The 9,007-nt window shown below is 39.3% G+C and overlaps 1 protein-coding gene across 1 annotated transcript in view; it reads right to left on the bottom strand.

The window, feature by feature from the left end:
• The window catches only part of TRDN (triadin), a gene marked incomplete at its 5' end in the record, with an annotated part of 210,111 nt that overhangs the window by 148,250 nt on the left and 52,854 nt on the right, over positions 1 to 9,007 (bottom strand). The window lies entirely within an intron of this gene.

Below are 9,007 nucleotides of genomic sequence, written 5' to 3'. Positions count from 1 at the left end.
CAGCACACTTATTTTTAAAATTTTTTAAAATATTTTAAATAAAATGTCCCTTTAGTCTTTTACAAGTAATTTTATTGTTTAGCAGCTTCTGTGTGCAAGGTAGGGCAAAAAAATGTTTTGTAAATTGTCCACTTTTTCATGTCACTTTATTAATAATATTATTGTCGTTTTTGCTGTTGTTGTTATGTGCCCTCAAGTGGTCTGAGACTCATAGTGACCTTATGTACAACAGCTCTGAACCTTGCTCCACCTCACCTACCCCCATTTCCCCAGTCACTGAATCAATCCATTTCTTTGAGGGTCTTCCTCTCTTGCACTGTCCCTCCACACTCCCAAGCATGAAGTCATTGTCTAAGGAGTCGTCCCTCCTTGCAACATGCCCAAAGTATGTCAGACAGAGCTTTTAGAATGCTTGCCTCCAAGGAGCAGCCAAGTTTCACCCTCTCAAGTATAAACCTGTTTGTTTTCTTAGCAGTCCATAGCATATTCAATACTCTTTTCCAGCATGACAGCTCAAAGTCATCCATTCTCCTTCTATCATCCCTGGTCATTGCAAAGACAATGGCCTGGATCAGCCGCACCGTAGTCTCCAGGCTGACACTGTTGCTCTTTAGCATTCTGGAGATGTCCCTGACAGCAGACTTTCCCAATGCCATTTCTCTTGATTTCCTGGCTGCTGGTACCAAGAGAGTTGATTGTGGAGCCAAGCAAACTAAAGCTGTTAACAATCTTAATCTCTTCACCTATTATCATGATGCTGTCAAATTGGAACAGTGGTAAGGATCTTTGTTTTATTCAGGTGACTAATCATTCTCCTTCTAGTTTTTAGCACTACATACATCAAGACATTGCAGTGTGTAGTGTTTAAACACACACAACACAACTTGGTGAGTCAACTGATGTTTCATCAATTTCTGAGGCTTTATTTTTGCCAATCTGTCAGAGCAGCTTTTTTTTTTTTTTTTTTAAAGCAGCTTTGTCTTGTTCCTTCATCAGCATTGCCTCTTGATCATATGTTGTTTCATGAACTTCTTCTGAGTCAGTCAGTTCTTTTTGGTACAATCTGTGTGCTCCTTCCACTTTTTCTTTTAAATCTTTCCTAGATAATTCAATATTGTTCTCACAGTGTCCATAAATATTTCGACTTGAGGCCTGAATTTGTCCATTAGTTCCTTGAACTTAAGAAATGTTGAGCAAGTTCGGCTCTTTTGGTTTTCTGACTCTAGTTCTTTACACATTTCTTCATAATACTCTGTGTTATCTTCCAGTTGCCCTTTGAAATCTTCTATGTAGCTCCTTCACTTCCTGAGTCTTTATGTTTTGGCTTCACAGTGCTCTAGTGCAATAACCAGAGTCTCTCCAAGCATCCATCTCTGTCTTTTCTTACTCCTCTGCCTTTGCAATGACCTTTTGCTTTCTTCATGAAAGATATGTTTTTGTTTTTGTTTTTGTTTTTATATTTTCCGAAAGCTCATCTGGTCATCTTTCATTAGATTTCAAGGCCTCAAACCTATCCTTCAGGCGATGTTTAAGTTCAGTTGAGATGGACTCAAGGTCAAATTGTGATTTTGTGGATTTGATTTGATTTTCTTTAGCTTTAGCTTGAACTTGCACATGAGTAGTTGAAGGTCTATTCCACACCCAGCAGCTGACCTAGTTTCGCAGCTGATACTGAGCTTCTCCAGCAATTGGCACAGATGTAGTCAATTTGATTGCTATGTATACCATCAGGAGTAGTCCATATGTATAATACTGTTTGTGTTTCTTATAAAAGTTACTTGAAATGAAAAAACATTGATTGTACAAAATACCATCATTCTATCTATAACCTCATTTCTGTTGAGAAATCTGGAGGATGACTACTGGTCAACTGATTGGAAGTGATTCATATTTGTTCCCATTCCAAACAGTGTGACACAACAGAGTGTAAAAATATCTAACAATATCACTGATATTACACACGAGCAAAGTTATCCAAAGTATTGTTGAACAGTATACTAGAACAGTATATTGACAGAGAACTACCAGAAAAACGAACCAGTGTGTGTTTTTATTGACTATGCAAAAACATTTTACTGTGTGGTTCACAACAAATTGTGGATAACATTGAGAAGAATTGGAATCCCAGAACACTTGATTTTGCACATGCAAAATATATACTTGGACCAGGAAGAAGTCATCAGAACAGAGCGAGAAATGACTGCGTGGCTCAAAATCAGGAAGGGAGTGCAACAGGGATGCATCTTGTTTTCAACACTTTTCAATCTATGTGAATAACAGATCATTCAGGGAGGCTGGACTTGAAGAGGAGAAATGTGGCATCAGGATAGGAAGAAGACTCATCAACAACCTGCATTATGCAGATGGTACAACTTCCTTGCCAAAACTAAGGACCTGAAGTGTTAGCTGCAGAATATCAAGGACTGTAATCATAAATATGGATTAAAGCTCAACATGAAGAAAACAAAGATTATCATCCCTGGGCCAATTGGTAGCACTATGATAGGCAGAGAAGAGATTAAGGTTGTTAACAATTTCGCTTACTCGGCTCCACAATCAGCACTCTTGGCACCAACAGTCAAGAAATCAAAAGATAAATTGTTCTAGGGAATGCTGTTGTCAGGGACCTCTCCAAAGCCCTAAAGAGCAATAATGTTAGTCTGGAGACTAAGGTGCACCTGATAAAGGCCATGGTCTTTGCAATTACTTGCTATACTGGACAGTGACTAGGGTTGACAGAAGAAGAATGGATGTCTTTGAGTTGCGATGCTGGAGAAGAGTACTGAATATACCAGGAACTATGAAGAGAACAAACAGGTCTATCCTGAAGAGGGTAAAACCAAGTTTCTCCTTGGAGGCAAGGATTTTAAAGCTCCATCTCACATATTTTGGGCATGTGGCCAGAAGGAACCAGTTCCTAGAGAAGAGAATCATGCTTGGAAGAATAGAGAGACAGCAAGAAGAGGACTCCAGATAAAATGGTTTGACACAAGTAACTGGAGTAGTGAGGGTAAGTATGGGAGACAGTGAGACTAGTTTAGGATTAGGTGCAATTTAGAATTCTTGTGCATAATGTGGTTATGAGTAACCGGCAACTCAATGGTATATAACAACAACAGTGTTTAAACACATAAATTCTTTTTACACTAATTCAGAGTAAGCATTACTGGTATTTACCAAACGGTATTTTAAACTATCATTTCCATACACTTTTACTTGACTTGATAAATTAAAACAATCATTTATGAAAAGTAGTTCAATTATTTCTGTAGAGTTGCAATTTATGCTAATATTTACAAGAAAGTTAATTTTAAAATAATGGCAAAGGCAAATTCAAATCTAAAGTAAAGTAGTTATCTTTATTACACACTAGATACAAATTTATGTAGAATATAATCTTATGATATTCTTGTGGAATCATTTATAAGTAAGAAAATATTACCTATTTTTCTTTTTAATTTCCAATAGAAATAAACATATTAAAAAGCTTTTATTTCTACATAATAGCCATTATCTCATTATCTTAAAATGTGACTGCATTCTAGGCACTGTTCTTTGGAGAAACATTTATTAAAAGACAGTGTTTTTTCCCTTAAGATTATTGCAGATTAGTATATCATCTGTAAACATTAATTTAATGCCTGAAATATATCTTCAGTTATAACATTACTTATCAAAGATTCAGGGGTCAAAAAAACACTTTCTTCCCAAAGAGATTCATAAGTAAGTTATTTCTAAATGGCTTTGTTGCCTTTGAGTTTTATGAGTTTTATTAGGGTTAACTCTTTATGTTATTAGTTTTATTGTGTTATTCAAATTGTCATTGTTAATTTTTAAAATGTATCACACTAAGTAGATTTCACGTAGCTCAAGCAAGAGAGGGAGGTTTATGTTCTGTGTTGTTGTTGTTGTTTTTAGGTGCATTTGGGTTGTTGTTGTTGTTGTTATGTGCCGTCGAGTCATTTGCGACTCATAGCCACCCTATGTACAACAGCCCTAAACTCTACTCTATACTGTGCCAATCGCACCATCTCTGACACACCCATCCTGATTACCCCAGTCACTGAATCAGTCCACCTCATAGAGAGTCTTCCCCTCCTGGGCTGTCCCTCTACCCTACCAAGCATGATGTCCCTCTCCAAGGACCTGTCTCTCCTTACAACATGTCCAAAGTATGTCAGACGAAGCCCCAGAATCCTTGCCTCCAAGGAGTAGCCTGGTTTAACCCTCTCTAGGATGGATCTGTTTGTTTTCTTGGCAGTCCATGGTACATTCAATACTCTTCTCCAGCACCACAGCTCAAAGGTGTCAATTGTCCTTCTATCCTCCCTAGTCACTGTCCAACTCTCTGGTGCATAACAAGTGATTGCCAAGACCATGGCCTGTGTCAGGCATACCTTAGTCTCCAGAGAGAAACCGTTGCTCTTGAGTACTTTAGAGAGGTCCCTAACAGCAGACTTTCCCATCACAATACGATTTTTAAATTTCCTGGCTGCTGGTGCCAAGAGTGTTGACCGTGGAGCCGAACAAATTGAAGCTGTGAACAATCTCAATCTCTTTGCCATCCATCCTGATGCTACCGATTGGTCCAGTGGTGAGAATCTTTGTCTTCTTGACATTGAGCCTCAGTCCATACTGAAGCCTGCAGTCCTTGACCCTCTGCAGTAAGTGCATGATGTCCTCCTCCATTTCAGCGAGCAGGGCATTCGGGTAGAGACCCTATAAACAAAAGATCTGAACCCTCTTCTATCCTGCATCATCCTCACACTTCCTGACACACAAGAGCCCACTGCAGCAGTCACCATGTCAATCCTTCCGGTGAAGGGTCTTCCTCTCCTTTGCCAAACCTCTGTGCTTCCCAGCATCATGTCTCTCTCCAAAGAATAGCCCCTCCTAGCAACACGCCCAACGTATATGAGGAGGAAAAGGAGCACTCCAACTGTACCTTCCCCAAGACATATCTGTTTATTCTCTTGCCCATCCTTGGGATGTTCAGTTCTCTTCTCCAATACCACAGCTTAAAGGTGTCAGTTCTTTTTCTGCATGCTTATTCATTGTCCAGTTCTCAGATGCATAGAAAGTTATTGGAAAGACTATGGCCTGAATCAGACGCAGCTTAGTCCTCAAATTGACATCATTACTCCTCAATAATCTGTAGAGGTCCTTAACTGCAGAATTTTCCAATGCAATGCATCTCCTGATTTCCTGACTACTGGTACCATGAGTATTATTTGTGGATCCAATCAAGATGAAGTGGTTGACAGTTCCAATCTCCTCTCCATCCATCATGATGTTGCCAATTTGTCCAGTGATAAGAATTTTTGTTTCCTGACATTGAGAAGCTGAAGATTGCATTACTAGATGTTCTGTAACAAGTGCTTCAAGGCTTCCTCACTTTCAGCAAGCAAGGCTGTGTCTATAATAATTTTAATGTGCTTGGATATTTACTGAAACATTATGAGTTCAAGTTCATACGAAGATCTCTCTGAAAATAATTCGTATGTAATTCTGAAACATTAGTTATTCAAAACCACAATGTTGTTGTGAGGTGCCTCCATCAAGTCAACTCTCACTATCAAACAATACCTTGTTTCATTTCATTCCATCCTCAAAATCCCTGCTTGTTCCCATTGTTTCAGTCTATCTTATTGAGGATCTGTTAAATTAATGTTGTTATGTGCAATCAATCGGAAGGGACTTAAAGCTAAGACTCCAGTGAGTTTTCAGAGGCAATAAATCACATACACGAGACTGCCTATCTTTTTCCACTGGAGCAACTGGTGGAGAGAACAGCAGGCCTTTGGAATGGCAGTGCAGTTCTTTACCGCTAGGTCAACAGATCTCCTAATAGTTGTTTGTTGTGCTTATATACCTGTGGAGCTGGTATTGATTCAAAGCTGACTTTTCAGAGGGAGTAAGTCACATGGGAGGAGATTGTTCATCTTTCTTCTACTGAGCAGCTTGTGGATTCAAACCTCATGCCTTTACCACTGCTTCCTTATGTATGAAGACATCAGAGCTCCCTTTCATATTAAGGATGACTGAATAAAAAGTGATGATTTGATGTGATATTGGACAAGGGTACTGAATATCCCATGGGTTGCCGCCCCCAAAAAAAACCCCAAACAATCATATCTTGGCAGATACACAAGCAGAGTTTTCCTTGTAGACAGGATGGTGAAGCTTTGCCTCACGTACCTTGGGCCAGTTGTTAGAAGAGACAGGTCCTCAGAAAAAAAGGCATCATGCTTGTAAAGAGAAAAACCCCTCAGCAAGATGGATTGACGCAGTGGTTGTAACAATGGGCTCAAGTATATCAAAGATGGTGAGGATCCCATAAGCCAGGGAAAGTTTCAGATCCATTGTTTATACAGCAGAAGGAGAACTGTTTGATTCTGCAGTTTCCTCTCAATAATTGTAATGTTTGTTTGAAGCCATTGTTGTAACTACTGGGTCAATCTAATTGAGGGTCATCTTCTTTTCATTAAACTTTTGTTTTACCATGTTTGATGTCTTTGTGCTGTACCTAAATCATCCTGATAATGAAGACTACAGTCCTTAACCTCCTACAGCAAATGTTTCAGGTCCTCCTCAGTTTCTGTGAGATGGGTTGTATCATCTGCATAATGTAAGTTGTTGATGAGTCTTCCTCCAATCCTGATGCCTCACTTCTCCTCATAAAGTACAGCCTCTTGAATCATCTTCTCTGCTTAAAGATTGAAAAGGTATGGAGTCAGGATGCATCCCTGATTGAACCTTTCCTAATTTTGAACTATGCAGTTTTTCCTTGCTTTGTTCTGAAACCATATATTTTATGTTTTCTTAAGGCAAAGGATTTGGACAAAATGATAGGGTAATGATGGGCAATGTCCGATAGTGATTGATTTTATGAAGCATGATGTATGGGGATAATAGTTTGAAATGTAGTGTGAATGAAGAATAGTGTGAGACACAATGTATACTGAACATTGTAAGCAAAGCAGAAAAAAACCCCAACATATTCTTTTTTCTATAATCTCTTCTGAATTCAGCTTGATTTTCTTTGCAGTTCCCTACTTATATATTGCCATAATTCTTTTGAATTATCATGAGTAAAATTTAACTTGTGTGGTATTAATAATACCACTCAATATTTTCCAAATTATGTTAAATCACTGTATGAAGTGCAAGGGCCACATGAGGATGACCATATCTGATCTTTTCCAGCTTCACAAAGGGTAACTGCCACATCAATTACACCAACATCACAAAACCAAATCCCATGAAGTCAGACATAGTCCCTATATCCTGAACTTCACTGTACTCATCCCACTACCAATCTACCTGCTGAACTGTCAAAAATATGGCACAATCTATCACATACAGCAAAGAACTATATATCATTGTTGTTATGTGCCTTCAAGTCACCTGTAACTCATGATGACCCTATGTACAACATCTCTGAAGCCTCCCCTGTCCTGGGACAGTCTCATCTACCCTCATTTCCATACCTACTCTCATTGCCCCAACTGCTGTATCAATCCATCTCATCCAAGGTCTTCATCTCTTGTGCTGTCCCTCTATCCTTCTGAGCATGATATCCTACTCCAAGGACCAGTCTCTCCTGAACATGTGCTGAAAATATGAGATGGAGCTTCAAAATGCCAGCCTCCAAAGAGAAACTTTTTTTCACCCTCTCCAATACAGACTTCTTTGTTTTTGTGGCTGTTGGTGTTATGCTCAAGACTCTTCTCCAGCATCACAGCTTAAAGGCATTGTTTCTTCTCTCATCCTTAGTCATTGTCCAGCTCTCTGATGGCAAGTAATTGCAAAGACCAAAGCCTGGATTAGGTGCACCTTAGTCTCTAGACTGACATTATTGCTTCTCAGTCCTTTGGAGAGGTCCCTGACAGCTGATTTTCCCAGTGCATTTTTGTCTTTTGATTTCCTGACTGCTGGTGCCAAGAGTGCTGATTGTGAAGCCCAGCAAATTGTAATTGTGAACAACCTCACTTTCTTCTCTCCATCTATCATGGTGCTGCCATTTGGCTCAGTGGTAGGAATCTTTGTTTCCTTCATGTTGAGCTTCAATCCATATTGAAGACTAGAGTCTTGACCTTCTGCAGCAAGCGTTTTAGGTCCCCCTCAGTTTCAGCAAGTAAGGTTGTGTCATTTGTATAATGCAGTCCTGATGCCACATTTCTCCTCATAAAACCTAGACTCCCCAGTTATCTGTCCTGCATATTGATTGAAAAAAGTATACATCCCTGACACACTCCTCTTCTGAATTTGAACTACGCAGCATTTCCTTGGTTTGTTCTGAGGACTGCTTCCTGGTCTGAGTATAGGTTTCACATGAGCATAGTCAAGTGTTCTGGGATTCCCATTCTCCTCAAGGTTAACCACAATTTGTTGTGATCCATACAACCAAATGTGTTTGTTTAATCAATGAAACACAGATACACATACACATTCTTCTAGTACTCTTTGCTTTCTGCCAAGATCCATTTGACATTGGCAATAATGTTTCTAGTGCCACGACCTCTTCTAAACCTAGCTTGTATTTCTGGCAGTTCTCGGTCAATGCACTGTTCCAGTCATTTTTTTATAATCTTCAGCAAGATTTTGCTCATGATATTGCTCAATAATTTACACACTCTGTAGGGCCACCTTTTTTTAAAAAAATGAGAATAAATATGGATCTCTTACAGTCAGTTAGTTAGGTAGTTATCCTCCAGATTTCTTGGCACAACCTGGTGAGCACAGCTAGGGCAGTATTTGCTGGTTGAAATATGTTAATTGGTGTTCCATCAATTCCTGGGGAAGTAAAAAGGCTTTAATTCAGGTCAGCAGCAAAATACAGTCAGTGCAGCTTCAGAAATGTGTTTACAAGTGCCTCAGACTTGACCCATTGGTCTTTAGGCCTACATTAAAAAGGTCTCAGTACTACCATTTATGACTGCCTCCTAAGCCCCCAACCAGTCCTCCTACACACCTGGACGAAAGGCTCTCAGCTCTAGTTCAATGA

This window comes from Elephantulus edwardii, unplaced genomic scaffold (assembly GCF_000299155.1).
Source record: "Elephantulus edwardii isolate Elephantulus edwardi_28Jun2011 unplaced genomic scaffold, EleEdw1.0 scaffold00002, whole genome shotgun sequence".
Taxonomy (NCBI): Eukaryota; Metazoa; Chordata; class Mammalia; order Macroscelidea; family Macroscelididae; genus Elephantulus; species Elephantulus edwardii.
Note: the sequence above shows the minus strand (reverse complement) of the source record. Positions and strands in the feature narration are given on the sequence as shown.